We start from the raw sequence: 21,857 nt of genomic DNA on the forward strand, positions 1-21,857 counted from the left end.
TACAGGCCTAATTCTTTGATGAATTTAGGTGCAAAAATGCTAAACAAAGTGCTAACAACTCACAATAAAAACCACAAAAAGAAAATCCTGCACCATGACCAGGTAGGGTTCATCCCAGGGATGCAAGGCTGGTTCAACATACAAAAATCAATCCATGTAATTCATCATATAAAGAACCAACACAAAATTCACATGATCATTTCAATAGACACTGAAAAAGCATTTCATAAAATCCAACATTATTTATGATAAAAACACTGCAGAGAATTGGAATACAAGTAACTTATCTCAACATCATAAAGGCAATCTACAATAAGTCCACAGCCAACATCATATTAAATGGGGAAAAACTTCGAGAATTCCCCATAAAAACACGAACAAGACGAGGATGTCAATTATCACCACTTCTCTTTAATATAGTATTTGATAACCTAGACAGAGCAATAATGTAAGAAAATAAAATCAAAGGAGTACAAATAGGAAAAGAACACAAACTTTCACTATTTTCAATGACATGATACTCTATTTGGAAAACCCAACAAATTCAGCCAAAAGGATTATAGAACTGATCAAAAAATTCAGCAAAGTATCTGGATACAAAATCATTCTTGAAAAATCAGAAGCTTTTCTGTACACCAGCCATAAATCCACTGAAAAAGAAATTCAGAAAACACTCTCACTCAGGATCTCCCACAAAGAGATAAAATACTTAGGAATAAACTTAACTAAGAGGTAAAAGATCTCTACAAGAAAATTATAAAACACTGAAAAAAGAAATCAAAGATCTTAGAAGATGGAAAGATCTGCCATGTACATGGATAGGCAGAATAAAGATCATTAAAATGGCCACCCTTCCAAAAGTGATCTACAGATTCAATGCAATGTCCATTAAATTACCAAGATCATTCCTCACAGACATAGAAAAATCAATCTTTAAATTCATTTGGAACAAAAAAGCCCAGAATATCTGAAGTACTTCTCAGCAATAGAAACCATGCAGGAGGAATCACAATACCTTACTTTAAACTATACTATAAAGTCATTGTAATAAAACCAGCATGGTATGGTTTTATGGCACAAAAAACAGATATATAGACCAATGGAGCAGAATAGAAGACCCAGAAACAAGTCCACACACTTACAGTCAATTGATTTTTGACAAAGGGACCAAAAACATACACTAGAAAAAAGCCTGTTCAACAAATGGTGTTGGCAAAACTGGTGAACCATATGCAGAATATTGGAAATTAATCCCAATTTCTAACCCTGCGCTAGAGTCAATTTAAGATGGATCAAAGACTTGGAAATTAGACTAGAGACCTTGTGACTCCTTAGAGGGCATAGATACAACACTGCAACACACAGGCACAGATAAAAATTTTCTCAACCCCAAAGTTCCACCCCAAAGGCACAGCAAACTAAAAGGGAAATCAATATTTGGCATTACATGAAACTGAAAAGCTTCTGTACAGCCAAGGAAGCTGTCAAGAACCTCAATCAAGGGCCAACAGAATGGGAGAAGATTTTTGCCACATTTTCCTCTGATAGAGGATTAATATCTAGAATATAGAGAGAACTCAATAATCTCAACACTAAAACAAATAATCCAATAAGAATGTGCAAGAAAACTAAATAGACACTTCACAAAAGAAGAAATTCAAATGGCCATTAAATGCATGAAAAAATGTTCAACATCATTGGCGATCAGAGAGATGCAAATCAAAACTACCCTGAGATTTCACCTTACCCCAACCATTCAAAACACAAACAACAACAAATGCTGGTGAGGATGTGGAGAAGTGGGAATTCTAAAACATTGTTGGTGGTATTGTCAATTAGTGCAACAACTTTAGAAAATAGTATGGAGAATTCTCAGAAGAATAGGAACAAATTTACCATTTAATCCAGCAATACAAGTTCTGGGTATCTACCCAAAAGAAAGGAAACCAAACTACCAAACCAATGAATGTGTGTCTATGTTCATAGCTGCACAATTCACCATACATAGCCAAGGTACGGAACCAGCCACGATGTCCATCAACAGATGAATGGTTGAATTACAAAACTGTGGGATTGCAAGGCATGGTGGCACATGCTTGTAATTTCAGCACTTGGGAGGCTGAGACAGGAGGATCGTGCAGTTTCAAAGCCAGCCTCCCTGACTTAAGAAAACTTGTTTCCAAATAAAAATATAAATATGTCTGCGAGTGTAGCCCGAAGGTAGGAGGGTTTCCAGGAACCCCAGTACCATTTAAGAAAACAAGTACACATATTATAGGCCGGGTGTGGTGGTACATGCTTGTAATCCCAGCATTCGGGAGCTTGAGACCTGAGGATCGCAATTCACGGACAGCCTCAGCTACTTAGCAAGGCCCTTCACAAGTCAGTGAGACCCTGTTTCAAAAATAAAAGACTAAAAAATAGGACTGGGTTGTGGCTCTGAGGTAGAATGCCCCTGAGTTCCATCCCAAGTACCACAATAAATACATACATACATACATACATACATACATACATAAATGTACACATGAAATCCATTCATCTGTTGATAGGCATCTTGGCTGGTTCCATGGTTTGGCAATGGTGAATTGTGCAGCTATGAACATAAATACACATGCATTAGTTTGATATTTTGGTTTCCTTTCTTTTCGGTAGATACCTAGAAGTGGTATTGCTGGATCAAATGGTAAATTTGTTCCCATTCTTCTGAGGATTCTCCATACTGTTTTCCAAAGTGGTTGCACTGATTTGCAATCCCACCAACAATGTTTTAGAGCTCCCACTTCTCCACATCCTCTCCAGCATTTGTTGTTGTGTTTTCTAATTTTTTATTTTTTTAACAATTTTTTATTGAACATAAATAGTATACATTTACACTATATTTGGTGCCCTCTCCCCCCCCGCCCCCGTTTTCTCTTCCCCCCTCCCACCAATGGTTGTCCAGGTTAACCATGTCTTATTCATAATTTTACACATGTTCAGGTGTAGACCCTCATGAATCAAGATCGGCCTTTCTCCTCTCCTATCTTTCCATTAAAACTTAGCTAGTATTTCCCCTCTAATATCTGGAGTCCCACTGGTATCCTTTGTGTTTTCAAGTTTGGGCATATTAGAGGAAACATGTGTATCTTCTTCTTCTGTGCTTGGCTGATCTCACTTAACATGATGCTCTCCAGGGCTTTCCATCTTCTTGCAAATGATATAATTATGTTCCTCTTTATGCCTGAATAGAATTCCATTGTGTGTATTTCCCACAGTTTTGCTATCCATTCATCTGATGATGGTGATCTGGGTTGGTTCCATATTTTGGCTATTACAACTTGTGCTGCTATGAACATAGGTATGCATATGTTGCTGTATTTCTCTGAATTCAACCCCTTTGGAAAGATACCTAGGAGTGGTATAGCTGGATCATATGGTGGAACTATTCCCACCATGAGCACGGGAGATCTTTCCATCTTCCAAGGTCTTCTTCAATTTCTTTCTTTAATGTTTTATAGTTTTTGTTGTAGAGGTCTTTTACATCTTGGGTTAGGTTTATTCCTAGGTATTTTATTGGTTTTGAGGTTATAGTGAATGGAATTGTTGTTTTTGTTTCTTTCATTGTGGATTCGTTGTTGGCATAAAGAAAGGCCACTGATTTCTTTAGGTTGATTTTGTAACCTGCGACTTTGCTGAATTTGTCAATCAGCTCCAGAAGTCTTTTGGTTGAGTTCTTTGGGTCTTCCAGATAAAGGATCATGTCATCTGCGAATAAGGATAATTTTACTTCCACTCTTCCTATGTGGATTCTTTTGATTTCCTTCTCTTGTCTGATTGCTGCAGCAAGAGTCTCAAGGACTATATTGAAAAGGAGTGTATCTGATAGTGGGCATCCTTGTCTTGTTCCTGACTTTAGCGGAAATTCTTGCAGTTATTTCCCTATTCAATATAATGTTGGCTTTGGGTTTGCAGTATATTGCCTTGATGATGTTGAAGTACTTTCCTTCTATCCCAATTTTTTGCAGTGTTTTTAACATAAATGGGTGTTGGATTTTGTCGAATGCTTTTTCAGCATCTATTGCTATGATGATGTGGTTTTTGTTCTTGGTTCTATTTATGTGGTGAATAACATGTATTGATTTGCATATGTTGAACCAGCCTTGTTTTTCTGGGATGAAACTGACTTGGTCATGTTGTATTATTCTCTTGATATAGTTTTGAATGCGTATAGCTAGTATTTTGTTTAGAATTTTTGCATCTATGTTCATTAAGGATATTGGTCTGTAGTTTTCCTTTCTTGAGGTATCTTTATTTGGTTTGGGGATTAATATGATACTGGCCTCATAGAAGGAATTTGGGAGAGTTCCATCTCTTTCAATTTCCCAGAACATGTTATGAAGTATTGGTATTAGTTGTTCACTGAAGGTTTTGTAGAATTCAGCTGGGAATCCATCTGGGCCTGGGCTTTTCTTTGGTGGAAGAATTTTTATTGCCATTTCTATTTCTTTGGTGGTTATTGGTTGGTTTAGGCTTGCTATGTCTTCTTGGTTGAGTGTAGGAAGGTTAACTGTGCTTAGAAATCTGTCAATTTCATCCAGGTTTTCAAATCTATTGGAGTATAAATTTTTAAAGTAGTTTCTGATAATATTTTGAATTTCTTCATTATCTGTGGTGATATCTCCTTTTTCATTTCTAATTTTGATAATTTGAGTTGATTCTCTTTTTCTTTTGGTTAGGTTGGCCAGGGGTTTATCAATTCTATTAACGTTTCAAAGAACCAACTTTTTGTTTTATTGATTCTTTGAATTGTTTTTTTTTTTTTTTGTTCTCTTTTATTTATTTCTGCTCTAATTTTGATGATTTCTTGTCTTCTGCTGGCTTTGGGAATAGACTGTTGCAGAATTTCTAGATCCTGAGTTGTGTCATTAGGTTCTTTACTTGGTGGTTCTCTGTCCTTTTTATGTGGGCACTCAATGCAATAAACTTTCCTCTTAGTATTGCCTTCATGGTGTCCCATAGGTTTTGGTAGGTTGTGTCTCTGTTTTCGTTTGTTTCCATAAATTTCTTTATTTCTTCCCTAATTTCTGCTCTTACCCATTCGTCATTCAATAGTGTATCATTCATTCTCCATGAATTTGAATATTTTCTTTCGAGTTTCCTGTTGTTGATTTCTACTTTTATTCCATTGTGGTCTGAAAAGATGCATGGAATTATATTACATTTTTTGAATTTACTGGTATTTTCTTTGTGTCCCAGGATGTGATCTATTTTGGAGAAGGTTCCATGGGCTGCTGAGAAGAAAGTGTATTCTGTAGTTCCTGGTTGAAATACTCTGAAAATGTCTATTAGGTCCATTTGGTTTATGGTTTCCTTTAGTTCTAAATCGTCTTTCCTCATCTTTTGCCTTGAAGATCGATCCAGTGGTGTGAGAGGCGTATTAAAGTCTCCCAGAATTATTGTATTTGGGTCTACTTGGGATCTTATGTCCAGAAGGGTTTGTTTTACAAATGTGGTTGCACCCATAATTGGGGCATAAATATTTACTATCATTATATCTTCTTGGTGTATTGTTCCTTTTAATAAAAGGAAGTGCCCTGATTTGTCTCTTTTGATGTGTTTTAGTTTAAAGTCTGTTTTGTTGGATATCAGGGTTGCTACCCCTGCTCTTTTTTGGTCACTGGTGGCATGGTATATCTTTTTCCATCCTTTCACGTTCAGCCTGTGAATGTCTTTGGCTGTGAGTTGAGTTTCTTGCAGACAGCATATATTTGGATTACGTTTCCTAATCCACATTGCCAGTCTATGTCTTTTGATTGGTGAGTTAAGTCTTTTGACATTAAGAGATATTATTGAAATGTGATTTTCGTTTTCTGCCATTTTGTGTTCTGTCTACTCTTGGGTGGTGTGATCTTTCTTCTTTACTTAAATGGCCCACTTTTTAACTTCCTCTCTTCTCTGATTCTGAAGTCTGCTTCTTTTTTCTTCCTTGTGGTTTATTTCTTTAAGAATTTTCTCTAGTGTTGGCTTTGAATTCATGAATTTTTTGAGATTCTGTTTATCCTGAAAGACTTTGATTTCCCCATTGATCTTGAATAGTAGTTTTGCTGGATAGATGAGTCTTGGTTGGAAGTTATTTTCTTCCAGGGTCTGAATCACGTCGTACCAGTCTCTCCTAGCATTCCTGACCTAGGTTGTATAGTCTGGGGTGATTCGTATTGTTTTGCCTCTATATGTCACCCGTCCTTTTGTTCTCACTGCTTTTAAGATTCCTTCCTTAGCCTCAATATTGGTCAATTTGGTTATTATGTGGCGTGGAGTGGTTTTTCTTTGGTTCTGTCTCAGTGGAGTTCTGTATGCCTCCTGGACTTGAAGATTCAAGTCTCTTTCCATATTTGGAAAATTCTCTGAGATTATTTCCTTGAAGATATTACAGATGCCCTTGGTCTGTACCTCTATCCCTTCCTCAATGCCTATTATCCGTTAATTAGGGCGCTTCATATTATCCCATAATTGCTGGATGTTTACGTTTTGTTGCTGTAAAGATTTCTGTATATCGCTGACTTTGTTTTCAGTTTGGGATGTACTGTCTTCTAATATTGATATTCTGTTTTCCATTTCATGTAATCTTCGAGAATTTCTTTCTATTGCTGTCTTTATTTCACTTATTGCCTCTTTCATTTCATTCCAGACCTCTTTCTGATTTTTTTTAGTGTTTCTAACTCACCTTTCACCTCCTCTAGACTTGTTTTAAATTCTTTCATCATATTGTACATCAAGATTCTGAACTCCCCTTCTTGCATTTCTAGTAGGTCAGTATTTGTGATTACTGCTGTCTCTTCATAATTCCTGGTTCTCATATTTATAGCGTTCTCTGTCCTGTTTTTCTGATTTCTACCCATCGTTCTTGAGTAATGTGCTTAGTCAAATCTTAATATTAGGAGTTTAGGGGTATTGGCTAGTCATCAGAACCTTTCCAGTGTTGAGGGCGGGTGATGTGTGAGGAGCTGGGGTGATTGGTAAAGGAGTCGGATTAGGTAGAGGATATGTTAGGTTGAGAAAGACTTTTAGTATGGTAAGGTAATAACTTGCTAGGAATGAGAGAGAGTTAACTACTAGGACTCTTGTCGTTAGTAGAGTAATTATGGATATAAGAAATACTTTGAGTATTAAACCAGGAGGTATATTATGGGGAAAAGTTTTGGGGGAGAAAAGTATGTAGGTTAGTGTGGGAAGGTTTGTAAATAGGGATGATGGAAGGAGTAGACAGACATAAAAAAAAGAATCCACACAAGATACCAAGACTATTATGTAATCCAAGAAAAAGGAAGGAAAACCAATCAAAGGAGGAGAATGAAAAAAAAGGAAGGAAAGAGGAAGAAAGAGGAAAAAAGAACAAGAATAAAATAAAAGGAACTAGCAGCTGTGTGAAATTAAAAAATAAGGCAAACTGTCATATATATATATATATATATATATATATATATATATATATATATATATATATAAAGTGTGGGTTAAAAGAAAAAAAAATAAAACAGCAATAACCATACCAAAACAAAAGCACTGTAAAAGCAAAATAAAACAAAACATCCACATTAAAAGTAAAACAAACAGTCCTCCTTATTTACGCATATTGGGTCAGGTCCATATAATATGTGCGTATCTGATTGCTTTGGTAGCTTTCAGAATCCCATCCAATGTCTCTTAGTTTTCTTTGTACTCTATTTTTATCTTCTTAACACTCTGGGTGTTTGGACACCTTTCTCTCCTTTAGCTGCTTTAGGTTTATGTGTCCGGATGTCTGGTTTCACTGTTATTTGATTCTGTACAATTCACAGGTTCTGCAAAATTCTAACCTGTGGTCAGCACCACTGCACTCACCACCCTAGCCTCCAGCCTGTGCTTCCCTACAGCAGGGGTGGAGAATGACCAAAGTATAATTGGAACCTCCCCCTGAGATCCTGTGCAGATATTGTGGCCCGATGGATTTTCTTGTGTCCCTGAAAATTCCAGCTGGGCTAGCCGGTGTGGTCCCAAGATGTACCCTGGGCAAATGGATACTGGTTCCTGGATGCCCAAACTTACTGCCAGAGCTCTGCCTATTCCGAGGGTGCAGGCTGGATCCTCTGCTAATACTGGACCCAAGTGAGAGTGGATGCAGCTGTCTATTGCTGCTGATATGCTCTTCCAAGGTGTATTGAGCTGTGTTCTTGCTTAGAATTAAGCATCTGGCTACCAGGAGGGTGGGAACACCCAGCGGTGGGCCAGGGGTGCAGGGTAGGTGCTCAAGGGTCCAGTGCGCGGTGTCCAGCAATGGTCTCTGCCTCCCATGGGACGTAGAAGCTGGGGGTTCCCCAAGGAGATTTCCAGGTCACACAGGGCTTTCGCAGCCTGGAAGGCAGCCTCGGCAAGGTGGCAGGGGTTAGACACACAAGCAGGCTCCAATTTAGGGGTGGCAGTGGTACAGGCACTGACTACTAGCAGGGGACCGTGGCACAGGCAAAGTGTGCGAGGAGAGTGCTCGGTTCTGAGGCTTGGGCCCATGCTGGGGGGTTGAGGCGGCACACACGCTAGGACCCCAACTTACCAGGGCGCCATCAGGTACCTGACTTGGTGCAGGAATTCGTGGGAGTCTCTATGCAGTTGTGATCCAGTCGCTGGTGAGCACACAGAATTCTGATGTGGTGCTGCTCGCTTCTTAAGATGCTGTCCTAAGTCCGTTTTTAGTCCCAGATTATCTTGCCGCGGTAATATCGGGCAGGCAGTTCCTCGGGCAGCTGCAAAAGCAGCCTGCCGATCGGCGTTCCGATCAGCGTTCCGATTGTATCTGCAGCAGGTCCCATGTCCGATCTTTGTTCTTCTTCTTCAAGTTCCGGGTTCCGCCTAGGTACCTGGATGTGTTTTGGTTCCTGGTATGTATTTATTTTGTTGATTAAGACACTGCTTTCTAAGTATTTAAACTTTATTTGCTTCAGCTACTGAGAAGTGCTGTGTCCCTCAGTCGCCATTTTGAAAAAGCCGTTGTTTGTGTTTTGAATGATTGCCACTCTAGTTGGAGTTAGGTGAAATCTCAGGGTAGTTTTGATCTGAATCTCTCTGATTGCTAATGAGGTTGATAATTTTTTTCACGCATTTGTTGGCCATTTGGATTTCTTCCTTTGTGAAGTGCCTATTTAATTCACTTGCCCATTTTTTGATTGTTTTATTTGTTTTCTTCGTGCTGAGTTTCTTGAGTTCTCTGTATATTGTAGCTATTTGTCCTCTATCGGAGGAGTAGGTGGCAAAAATCTCCCATTCTGATGAATATGTACACAATGCAACTTTACTCAGCCATAAAGAAAAACACAATTACATCATTTACAGTGAAATGGATGGAGCTGGAGGACATTATGCTGAGTGAGATTAGTCAGTCACAAAAAATAGGAAACCTGATGCTTTCGCAATTTGCAAAAGCTAGGGAGAACTGAGTAAAAGGAGGAACTCTAGATGAAGAAGGAGATTCTATATTTGAGCAAATAAGGCAACCTAACTGAGGGGATGGGAGGGGAAAGAGGGAAATTCTCTAAAGCATATGATGTACTTAAAAAAAAAAACATATCAAAAAAGTCAAACACTAAGCCAAGCATGGGAAGGAGGGAGAGGGAGGCAATGGGGCAGTAATAGAGTAAGGGCTAATTGGGTGATGTGTGCATGTATGTCTCCACCATGTTTTATCCCATTAAGATGTATGACTACAATTTACCAACAAAATTTTTTTACACATGACCAACATGTATATGAAATAATCCTCAGTATCAAATCACCAACATCATTATCAATCATCAGGGAAATACAAATCAAAACCACAACAATATAGCTCCTCACTCTAGTTAGAATGGCTCTTATAACAAAGAAAAAAGTTAACAAGTACCGGTGAGGATCTAGAGAAAAGAGAACCCTGTACACTGTTGGTGGGAATGTAAAATAATAGAGCCACTGTGGAAATGAGTAAATACGTTTCTAAAAAACTAAAAACAGGACATGGCTGGGGGTGTAGCTCAGTGATAGAGTGAATGCTCAGTGTGCATGAGTCCCTGGGTTCCATGCCTCATAACACACACACACACACACACTCTCTCTCTCTCTCTCTCTCTCTCTCTCTCTCTCTCTCTCTCTCTCTCACAATGTAGTTGGGTGACCACCAGAGAAGACCACTCAGACTTAATTAAAGCTGAATAGTTTATTAGCTGGTCAACTACACTGCAGGATGTTTAGTCTTGAGTGTAGTCTTGAGCCATTTCTCAGGGCTTCTTTTAATGTCAAAATTACAAGCTCAGGAGTAAAGATTAGGCTCTCATAGATATGAACAATTCCCAACAGTTTCTTTCAGTGGGTGTGCAAGTCAAGCAGGAAGCACAGGAACCAGGAACAGCACAACGTCTGTCCCTTCTATTGTCCACCTTGTGATTGTTTGATGGATAGAAAGTTCCTTAAAGCCTTTGTTTCTCTGTAGGTGCAAGCTAAGCAGGAGTCACAGAAGCCAAACAGGCAGTTTTGCGCTACTAGCGAGGTACCTGGTGACAAACATTAGTGTTCAGGCTGACGAACATTAGTGCCTTGGGGTCACCTAGAGTAACATCATGGTGTTACTGAAGCTAAGGTGTAGACTCACTTTATCACATTTTCCACTGGTTCTACAGGCATGAATCAAATCGTGGACTCATTGTGGGAGAGGGGATTGTATTGACCCCTAAGGTCCAGAAGCTTGACAAAATTAATTCTTTGGCATACATATCTCATGAGGCAATTAATTAGGCAGGGTCCTACTCTTAGGGCTAGAAGCAGAAGAGTAAGTGAGCCTGCCAGAGCTGGGGTTCATAGTTGAACACAGGGACCAGGAGAACAGAGACTGATATCACTTGGCATAATCAAGCCTAGCTCTCTCTTTCTCTTTTAGATTGTTTATAACTAAGGCCAAACTCTCTGGAATTACTTCTGACTGTTTGGCATAGAAACAACAAGTTTTTCCTAGGGCCACACATAAGACCCTTGTTTTATGAATAAGAGATCTAGGCTTCTCTGGTTCTGGAGTACTACTTCTGCAAAGGAATCTAGTTGCATTTCTCATCTAGAGAGGGGGTTCTTAATTGTCCAAGGACAGTGTCAATATGAGCACTGAGTTCCCAGAAGTTTTGTCTCCTATTATTAGGCTGAGGTGTCAATAGCCGCAGACTCAGCTATTCCGGCACTAACTAGGATTGAGACTAGACTGGCCCGAGCTCCTCCTTTTTTTTTTTTTTTTTTTTTTTTTTTTATCCTGTCCTGGGTCGAGTTTGAGATGGATCTGTTCTTTATCTCCATTATTTACATACACCTGGGGAGTGATACAGACTAGGAATCAAAGGGTGCCACTGGCTCCTGTTCCATCATATCAGAAGTTATACATTTGGTCAAGCCATTTGTATAAGCCAACCAGGGTTTTTTGGAGACAGGAAGTAAATTTTCTTAGTTACATGCTAATGTAGCAGTTTCTAGAAATTGGGTTTTTATGCCATCCCGCATTTTCTTCATTTCCAACTTCAGGTTGGAGGGCAGTGGGAGAATCCCTATTCTCCCTGGGAAAGGAGCAGTCCAAGGAGGGTAAGGAGAAGGGTGGGGGTAGCTGGCACAATCTTCTCTTTAGCAAGCTTGGGGTATGAGAAACAGTTAGTTGTTTACAGTCTTCCTTGGCTTCTTTGAGTTGTGAGTGATGTATCCAGAAAATGCTTCCAGCTACCTTTACTGCTGTTGGTGTGGTGAGGATTTCAACATATGGGCCTTTCCAAGGAAGCTCCAGTGTCTAGCAGGAATCTTCTTAATCCACACCAGGTCACCAAGCTGATAATGATGGGCTGATTCAGACAACGTGCGGAGGTGTCCATCTTAACCAGCCAGCGGATAGCCTGCTGAGTCTGTTGTAGAGTCTGTAGGGACTCGATGAGAATGTGATTAGCTATCTCAGCCTGCTGAGTGTCTCTAAGCTTCGAAGGAACAGTGGAGGTCTCCCAATCATTAATTTACAATAAGTGAACCCTATCCAGCATGGGGTGCACCTTGCCCAGAAGAGGGCAAAGGGAAGGAGACTGACCCAACTCTTGCCAGTTTTAATGTAATCAAGTTGTTTTTTTTTTTTTTTTTTTACAAGAGTCCTGTTTATTTTTTCTACCTGTCTTGAACTTTGGGGCCTCTATGCACAGTATAGTTTTCAATAAATATTTAATGTCTTTGCCAAATTTAGAGAGATGGCAGCCATGAAGGTGGAGCCATTTCAGAACCAAAGTGAGGGGCATCCCAAACCTAAGAATTATCTCCTGAACTACCTTTTTAGGAACAATGGTTGTGGTCTCACTTTGCATGGCTCTACTCACCCTGTAAACGTGTCTATAAGCATGTGGTTGGTAGGATCGCAGTAAAGTCCAGTTCCCAATGTTCATCAGGCACATTTACCTAGGCACAGACTCCATATGGCACATTTCCCCAGGCCTGATGTCCCCATAATTGGTTCACCTGTGCCCAAGTGGGGTATCTGGAGACCAGGTCTTTTCCCATAAAGTCCAGTTTACGGATATAGCACCTGGGTCTGAGAAGTTCACTGGTTTTTGTTGCCCTTTGGTAAAATGTCTGGTGGAGGTAGGCTATTAGCTCGTTTCCCAAGGCAGCAGTGAGGACAAGTCTTCTGTCAGGGAGCATCCATCACCTTTTTCTGTTTCTGGTTGTCCCTTCCTGCTGTGCCCCGGCTTCGATTTCAGGGGCATATACAGGGCTTAAGGGGAGGCTTGGCTCCAGAATTTCTATCAGGACCTGGAGAGTTCCCACTGGTTCTAGAGCCACCTCAATAGCTGTTTGGTTCACTATGTGGTTGCCTCTTTCCTCTTGATGGTGAAAAGAGTGACATCTTGGGTGACAGCTTTTGCAATGCACAATGGTTACCTTCTGGGGGAGCCAACTATCTCTAACAGAGCCAGAATTTTTCCTGTTTTTTGAATTTATTTTCCTGCAGATGTGAGCAGTCCTCTCTCCTGGTATAGAGCCCCATGTACATGGGCCATTGCAAAGGTATATTCGTTGTCAGTGCAGGCGGTGATAGCCTTTTCCTTTTCCCAGCAGAGCACCTAGGTCAGGGCTATAAGTGCAGCTTTTTGTGCCAAAGTTCTCTGGTGTGGATGTTCCCTGGCTGAGGGACTGGGCTCAGATGATTTCTTCTTCAGTAAGCACAGCTGCCCTGCATACCTGGTACCAACTAGGACAAAGCTGCTACCATCCATGTACAGTACATCGTTTGCATCAGTCAAGGGGGCATCAATCAGGTTTGATCTGGTGACCTGGATTGAATTTTTACCTCTGTAAATTTTTCCCGTGACCCCCTGGGTCTATATCTTTTGCTGGATGATGGGTCCACTAAGTTTTTTGAACACCAAGACAGCTGCTCCTTTTTCTATCAGGAAACGGAGAGGATAGCCTTTAATATTTACTTTTATCATGGGCTCCTGGCACCGTTAGTCCATTTTGAAGTTGGGGACAGTACATTTTTCCACCTTTTGCCCCTCTGAGCCCATTTACTTATTATTATTTTAATAACCCTTTTGCTTGCAATGAGTGCATTTATCCTTCTTTTTTGGTCCTGGGGGTGGAACCCAGGGACATTCTACCTCGGAGCTCACACCCAGCCCAATATTTCATTCTTTTTATTTTGAAACAGGGTCTCACTGAGTTGCAAAGGGCCTCACTAAGTAGTAGCTCAGGCTGTCCATGAGCTGTAATCCTTATGCCTCAGCCTCCAAAATTCTGGGATTACAGGCATGAACCAACCATGCCTAGCCTGCATTTATCCTTCTTACGTCTGCTTCTTTTCAGTGGCTACTGGTGTTTTTCTCTGGTCTTTCTGATGGAGGCTGCCACTACCCTAACCAATCTCTTTTTTATGTTGAAATTATATTGTTTTTTTCTGCTGAATTCCTATTATTAAATATCTTTGGGGTTATTTCTTACAACTGAGTCCTGTTTATACCCTCAGACTCTCTTAACATTTGTAACTTTATTTTTATGTCTGGGGCTGAGTTACAAAGGCAATATTAATAGCTTGCTGGTTTTCTGGAGCTTCTGGGTCTATTGAAGTAAAAACACAATAACCCTCCCAGAGGTAATTCAAGAACCCAGCAGGAGACTCCTCTCAATCTTGTATGACCTCATTTATCTTAGAGAGGTTTGTGGGTCCCCTGGATTCCACTCTTATGCCTTCCAATAATAACTGGTGATATTTGTTCAAATTCTCCTTACCTGTCTGAGTTAGGGACCCAGTCAGGCCTCTGGGATGGGAACACACATTTAAACCACACCTCACTGTCCAGCAGAGAGGTAGTTCCTGGTCCCAGGGCAAGATTTTTTTTTAAATTTCCAGTTTAATATTATCCCATTCCTCTACTATGAAGAGAGTGGCCAGAAGCTGTTGGCAATCATCCCAGGTATAGATGGGTATAGAAAACAGTCTCAAGAAGACTAATGAGTCTCTTTGTTTTTTCAGAGAAAGAATTTTGGGTTTCACAGATGACTGGTGAAGAATGGAACATAGGCCAAAAGAGGGCAGTGCCCTTCCCTTTTGGTCCACAATTCAGCTCCCACGGGGGTGGGTTGAGGGGAGGGGCTTCACAAAGGAGGAGAACAGACGCTGTCTCTGTAGCTGTGAGTGCTTGTTGTGCCTCCCCATACATGGAACCATCTTGAGTATGAGGTGGGGATGGGGACACAGGGTCGAGGATACAGAGTTCTGGCCCAGGGATCCTCTGACTGCAGTCCCATTAGGGGGCAACTGGGAAAATTAAGGCAGGGAAATATCAAAGTCCTCCAGAAAAAGTGGAAAACTGGTGAATTCTTTTGCTTCCCAGTTGCTCATTAGAAGGCCTCAGTTCCTGAGGGAGATGGCACAAGCCTTAAGCCATGGGGATGTGTGCTGAAGGAGAAATAACCAATTATCAATATGGGGGAACTGGTCTGTGTGCCCAGGGTTTCCTTTGACCACATTCCTAACGCCTCCTGCCATTTCCAGGTCCAGAGTTCCCTCACCTAGTCAGCCCACATCAAATGAAAGCCAATCAATTTCACCAAATGTTCGGAGTTCCCTGGCTCCGAACATTCCATTGCCGCCCCTTCTTCCCTCGAGAAAGGCTCATTTTAGCAGGAATGCTGCATGACACACATTCCCTGGAATGGGCGTGTGTCATCTCCTTCTGGGGAATAGTATTAGGTATGGGTATTTGGGGATTTTTTGAAATTGGCCTTGTAACCAAAAAGATACTTTAGACTTATGTTATTAATGGCCCCACATTGTTTAAAATAATTCAAGATTTACTCTCTGAGGCTTTAACATTTATTTATGGGTTGCACTTAAATTTCCAAATGACCGATCTAACAAGAATTCTATAAAGACTCAGACAATAAGAAGCAGAACAAGCCTTAAAGGCAACCGATCCTCCCCAGGCTTTTCCCAAGCAAATATTAACAATAAACCTAAAACAGAGCCAAGACAAGTCGTTCCCACTGTCATGAGTTCTGGGAGGCCAGCATCAGAGGTAGGCTATGTTAGAGTGGCTACTGACCCCCCAGTAACCCAAACCCTTTTTTTTGTACAATGGGTACATGGACAGCAGCAGAATAGATGGGTACCCAGCAACAGCTTTGGGACATGGGAAAGTATGAAATGTTCCTCTCCTTAGTAGTGCCTATTGAGTAAAAAACAATGATGTATATCAATCAGAGAATATAATGCTTAGTATAGGATATTATTTTGATATTACATTAGTAGTTAATAATAAACTTTTGATCTTTTCTATGCTTGCTTGTAAGAGGAAATGTTCCCTTATAAAAGAAACTGGCCGTCTGTCACATTGCCTTGATGTATTAGTTTTTTTGTATACTTATTTTTTTTTTTTTTTTTTGCGGGTCTGGGGATGGAACTCAGGGGCATCCTACCTCCAAGCTACACCCCCTGCCCTATTTTTTATTCTTTATTTTGAAACCGGGTCTCACTGAGTTGCAGAGGGCCTCACTACGTAGCTGAGGCTGTCTGCGAACCGCGATCCTCCGGTCTCAGCCTCCCGAATGCTGGGATTACAAGCGTGCGCCACCACGCCCGGCTTTTTGTATACTTATTGATGTATTAATTCTGGGAAAAAATGTAAGAGTAGAATGTAGCCAAAAAAGAAAGTATAAAACGCTTGCCAAAATCGAAAGTAAATAGAGCAGCTTCACTCTCCATTGAGTCTGTGTGCTTTTTCTCCGCTGTACTTCGCTGACTACTCACCCCACCACTCATGGACCCCCAACTCTTGCTAGGGCTGACGCCCGACTCTTGCTAGGGCTGGGCCCTGGCATTCCATAATCACCAAATGTCTTATCATGCATTCTGGGGGGAGTCTTGGGACAACTGTTTCCTGAGCCCATAGTTTGGCCAATTAGAAATGTACTTATCCTAGACAAAAGACTTAACATTATTAACAAGACAGACAACAAAGACAAAGATGCTGGCCAGTGCACACAGTTTATCACCCTCACACCTAGACCAAAGCTCTTAATCGAGGTCACAGAGGGCCAGTGATGTCTCACACAGATTCCTGGACACCAGGTCAGTGGCTGCATCCAGCCTCCCCTAAATTGTCCATCCTGATGGGTGCCTGTTTCCAGATTTACTCAACCTCAGGAGGTTTTCAGACACAGATGACTTTCTTCTAGATGTTAATTTTAGGTGGGTCCCTGGCCATCCCACCAGAGGCTGAAGAGAGTGGAGACCAGGTCTCCAGAGGACTTGGAACATGTGAGGTGATACCTTCCCCAGGATTCCAGTGTCTAGCCCCCTCAGCCCCGGCTTCTGGGACTGGGGCTCCCCAGAAGTCTAGGGTCAAAGTGTGTGGATATCTCACTGGGGCCTCCAAATATTATAGGGCGACCACCAGAGAAGACAACTCTTAGTTTAAGCTGAATAGAAAGTCTTTATTAGCTGGCCAGCAACTATACTGCAAGGTGTTCAGTCCTGAGTACAGCCCTGAGAGGGCTCCCTCTGTATGTCAAAATCACAAGCTCAGGGGTAAAGAGAAAGGAAAATACTGAAAAAGCATAGCTAAGCAAACACTGTTCTCAGTGTTTATGATTAAGAGGGCATGGCTACCAGCTCAAGCTGGCAGCACCATGGCATTGAATACCTAATGCCGGCTTTCTGGAATTAAGAAGTTATGGAGACTTTCTCCGAGAATTTAAAGGATGGCTTGGGAGGCCAAAACCCTGTGGCAGAACTGGAATCCCTGTAAGAAGTCTCTGAGGGAGAATCATGTGAAGCTGTGGGGATAAAGCCAAAGTTGCACCTAGATGCCAAAAACATGGAACGTCTGCTAAGGAAAGTTACAATCTGCAAGCAATGGAGCCAGGATAGAAGAGCAACTGTGCTTATGTTGCCTGCTGCAGCCAAACAGGCCCTGGCAGAGGGACAACTAAGGCCATTTGGAGGTTGCATCTCACTAGTGTGTAACCCAGATGCCGGAAGTGAAGCAATAGTACTTAATTTCTGATGGATTTTTGTCATTTTAAAATTCCATTCCTCTTTCTACTCCCCTGTTTCTATTTTTGGAATGAGCTATGCCATTGTATATTGGAAGTATGTAACTGATTTGCTTTGTATTTTTACAGGTCTCACAGCTGACAGTTTGCCTTTAGTTTCAGTGGGGATTTTGGACTTTTGAGTAAGTTTAATACTGTATAAATTATGGGATTCTTGAAGACGAACTAAACACATTTTGCATAGAAATGTATATGAGGTCTTGGGGGGGCCAGGGAAAGAGTGTTATGGCTTGTATTTAAGATGCCCTCCAAACCCTCAAGTGTTAACAAGGCATCAATGTTCAGAGGCAGCTTATGGTTAATTGTGTGGTTTTTTTGGGGGTGGTTGCAGGGACAGTGTTTCAGCTTTTCCTCTCTGCCCTTCTTTTTCTGGTTCTCACCACCATGATCTGAGGGGAGCTGCCTCTCTTCCAACATGTCATGAGCTCTGCAGCTGCAATCTAATCTATCATGGACTGTGAAGGAATAAAAATCGTTCTTACTCTAAGTTGCATGTGTCAGGTATTTGGGCTACCGCAGTGATAATGATGACTAAATCAAATGTATAAAGAAAATGTGGCACATATACACCATGGGATACTACTCATCCATAGGATAGAATGAAATTCTGTCATTTGTGAAAACCAGGGTAGAACTGGAGACCATTAGTGAAACAAATCAGACCCTTCAAAGTGAATACGGCATGACCTGACTCATATGTGGAATATTTTTCTAAAAGATTATTTCATAGAAGTTGAGAGTAGAATGGTGTTTACAAGATTCTTGGGAGAGTAGCAGGCAGGGAGATATATGTAAATGTTGATCGATGGGTAAGAAATTATATTTTGATGGAATATACTAACTTTTATGGTCTAATGCACAGTAGAGTGAGTGGGGAAATAATATATTTTGAAAACTTAGAAGATTTGGAATTTGAATGTTTTTTACCACAAATAAATGATTAATGTTTGAAGAGATAGGTATATTTGACCCCATTTAAATATTAGAAGGTGTAAACATGTATCTAAACATCACATGTATCCCATAAATATCTGCAGTGATTGTTTTAATGTATCATGTAAAATATCTTTATTTTGAATTAGAAAAACTCAAGCAATACCCATGACTTATTTAATATAGGCCAAGTGGTGTTCAGTGAGAAACATACATATATAAACAGGTCTATTAGAAAATGAGAACTATTTAAGCAACCCAAGAAATTCAAGAAGCTATAGAATAAATGTCCTATTAAACAAGATACTATTAAACCTAAAGTAGTAGAAGGTATAGAATAATAAAGATAGGTACATAAATAAAGAATAAGAAAGCTATTAATACCAATTAACAAATGCCAATTATTTGAAAATATTTATAAAACTGGAATTATTACAGCTATGATCAAATACTAAAGAAAAATTAGAAGCAAACTATGTAAGTTAAATAAAAATATACAAAAGATATATACAGGAGATATTGAAATGATGCAAGAACCTATGAAAAAAAGAAAGAAAGAAAGAAATCAAAAAAACCTCCCACCCTGAGGTACATGGCATTAGACACAATTTAAACAAAAGACACTTCGTTTTGATCTAAGTCCCCTAAAAAAAAAAAAAACAGAAAAACAGAAAAAAAAAAAAACCTACAACATACATGTCATACTATTGCATCATGATACCCAAAGTTTAGAAAGGGAAATTTTTCTAAAAGTACAGGTTTTAAGCTTAATAACTAAGGAGGAATGAGATAATCAGAGAATTACTATATTGCAACCCCTAATTAATAAGTAGATACAAGTTACAAATACAAGTGACTGCCAAATTCAGTACAAAGAGTGGTGCATTTAGAGTGGCCTTGTCAACAACAAAATCCATAAACTCTTTTGCTTAATCCTGAGGCCAAACACCAGTGACTAATGAGGTCAAGAATTGCCATTTTGGTTAAAACTCACTTGACCCTTTATATATGGCAGGCTGCTCTATAAATAGTACTATTACATAGTACTATTATAGTACTGGCCTAGTTCTCATAACTTTTCTATGAAGTATCTACTATTGCTATCCATTCTATACAAATGGGGCAACCGAGACACAGAAGAGCCAAAAACTTACTCAAGGTCACCAAGCTTGGAAGTGGCAGATCCAAGAGCTTCATATGCATTATGACTGGGCCCAAAGCCCCTGCTCTCAGACATGCCCTTTGTTGCTTCTCTTAAAGCTAAGTGTGTCTAATTATATTATTCTACTTCAGAAACAAACACTTTTTTGTGTGGTACTGGGGTTCCTGGAAACCCTTCTACCTCCGGGATACACTCCCAGACCTAGTTTATATGTTTTATTTGGAAACAGTGTCTCTTAAGCCAGTGCTGCTGGCTTCAGTCCAGCGTGATCCTCCTGTTTCCACCTCCCAAGTGCAGGGATTACAAGTGTATGCCACCAGGCCAGCGCAACAAACACATTTTGAATCATAAAATATTTTGTCTGTATGCTTTAGCACTCCTAGAACTATGAAGAACTTCCTTTGTAGCTATACCATTCTGCTAGACCATCAGTTTCTCAGAGCAAGAATTTCTTGTCATGCTCTGCACTCCTTATGCCCATGAGGGAACTTCACACACAGTAGGAGATTAGGAAATATTTATTAGCTAAGCTATTACCTGAAACTCACACAACGTTGTTGGATCAAATTTCTTTAGCCTGAAACACATGCAACTTCTTTCTGTCATTCACTTCTGTGGCCATTTGAGAGTACACCATTCACAGTAATCGTTTGAAAGCAGATGGCAGTTACTCACTGAGATAAACAAGTGGCTCAACATCCTCATCTCTGAGGCTCACCTGCAAACACTCTTTCACATACTTTCACCACCCTTTCATGCTGTATGCACCAGGAAGGATGGGGCATATTTTTTGATGTCCATCAAACACAACCTGCTGTCATTTAGAGTCTTGGCCTTAGTTGAAATTAATATTTACAGAGGTGTTCAAACTGGGATCAGTCTTCAAATAGTTCCATCATTTCTCTGCTGCCTGAGCCCAACACCATGTTTCCCATGCATCTGTTTCTCCTGGTACTTGAAGATATGTGCTGTTTTCTGGCACTGGCTTTCAGTGACTCGGGGTAGGCAGAATAAGGCAGCACTTACAAAAGTGGTACCCACTGGGAAGGAGTACCAGTGGGAAAAGGCAGGCAGGCAACTTCATACCACGCTCTCAGAGAAACAGCTAGCTAAGTAATCGCTGTTCTGTTAAAGGGACCTTAAAGCAGTTATTTTAAAAATACATGTGATCATATTGAAAGTGATTTTTTTCTCCACTCAAAACTATTTAGAATCTTAAGAAAGCTTGTAGGTCTTACCATGGGGCTTATATTCATGCATAATGTCATACCATATACTTTTTTGTTGCTGCATTGTAGTTGTATGTCTTAAGGGGTACAGGATGGTAGAGGCATACATGTACACATCACTTATTGAGCCCTTCACCAGTTCCCACCTCATTGCCTCCCTCTTCCTCCTTCTCATGTGTGGCTTACTGTTAGGCTTTGATCAGATCACATTTTTAATGGTAGATTGGGACAGCTGCATTATGCTGAGGTCTTGAAGGTGCTCTGTGATTTCCCTCTTCATGACGTTCTCAAGTGATTTCAAATCATTCTCTGTTTAAATTTTATTTTATTGGTCCACTATAGTCTCACATGATAATGTGTATGATGTTGACAATGACGTATATATACACAGTACAGGGTGCCCTCCTCCCCCCTCCCCCACTTTCTCTTTTCCCTCCATCCCAATACTGAGTGTCCAGGTTAGCAATGTTATATTCACATGTATACATATATTCACAGAAGTACTCCATATAATGGAGGGAAAATCTCGGCAAAGCTAGAATGGAAGGATAAGAGATGAAGAAGGTTAAAGTTGATTAATGGAGTTGAAATTAATCTGAATCTGTGTAAAAGTATGAATATAGCATGGTTAACCTGGACACTCATTGTTGGGAGGGGGAAGGGGAACTGGGGTGGGGGCGAAAGATTGAAAATAAATAAAAACCCCCAAAATTAAAAATAAATAAATAACATATATTCAAATGTAGATTTTTCATAGATTAACCTCAGTCGTTTTCCTCACCTACCCCAACTTTGTGTCTTTGTTGAGGTTTCCCCTCCATTATGTGGAGTCCCTCTGGAATCCCTAATATTACCTAGCTTGAGGATATTACAGAAATATATGTCCCTTGTCCTTCTGTGCTTGGCTAATCTCACTTAACATAATGTTT

This window comes from Muscardinus avellanarius (genome assembly GCF_963383645.1).
Source record: "Muscardinus avellanarius genome assembly, chromosome: X".
NCBI lineage: Eukaryota > Metazoa > Chordata > Mammalia > Rodentia > Gliridae > Muscardinus > Muscardinus avellanarius.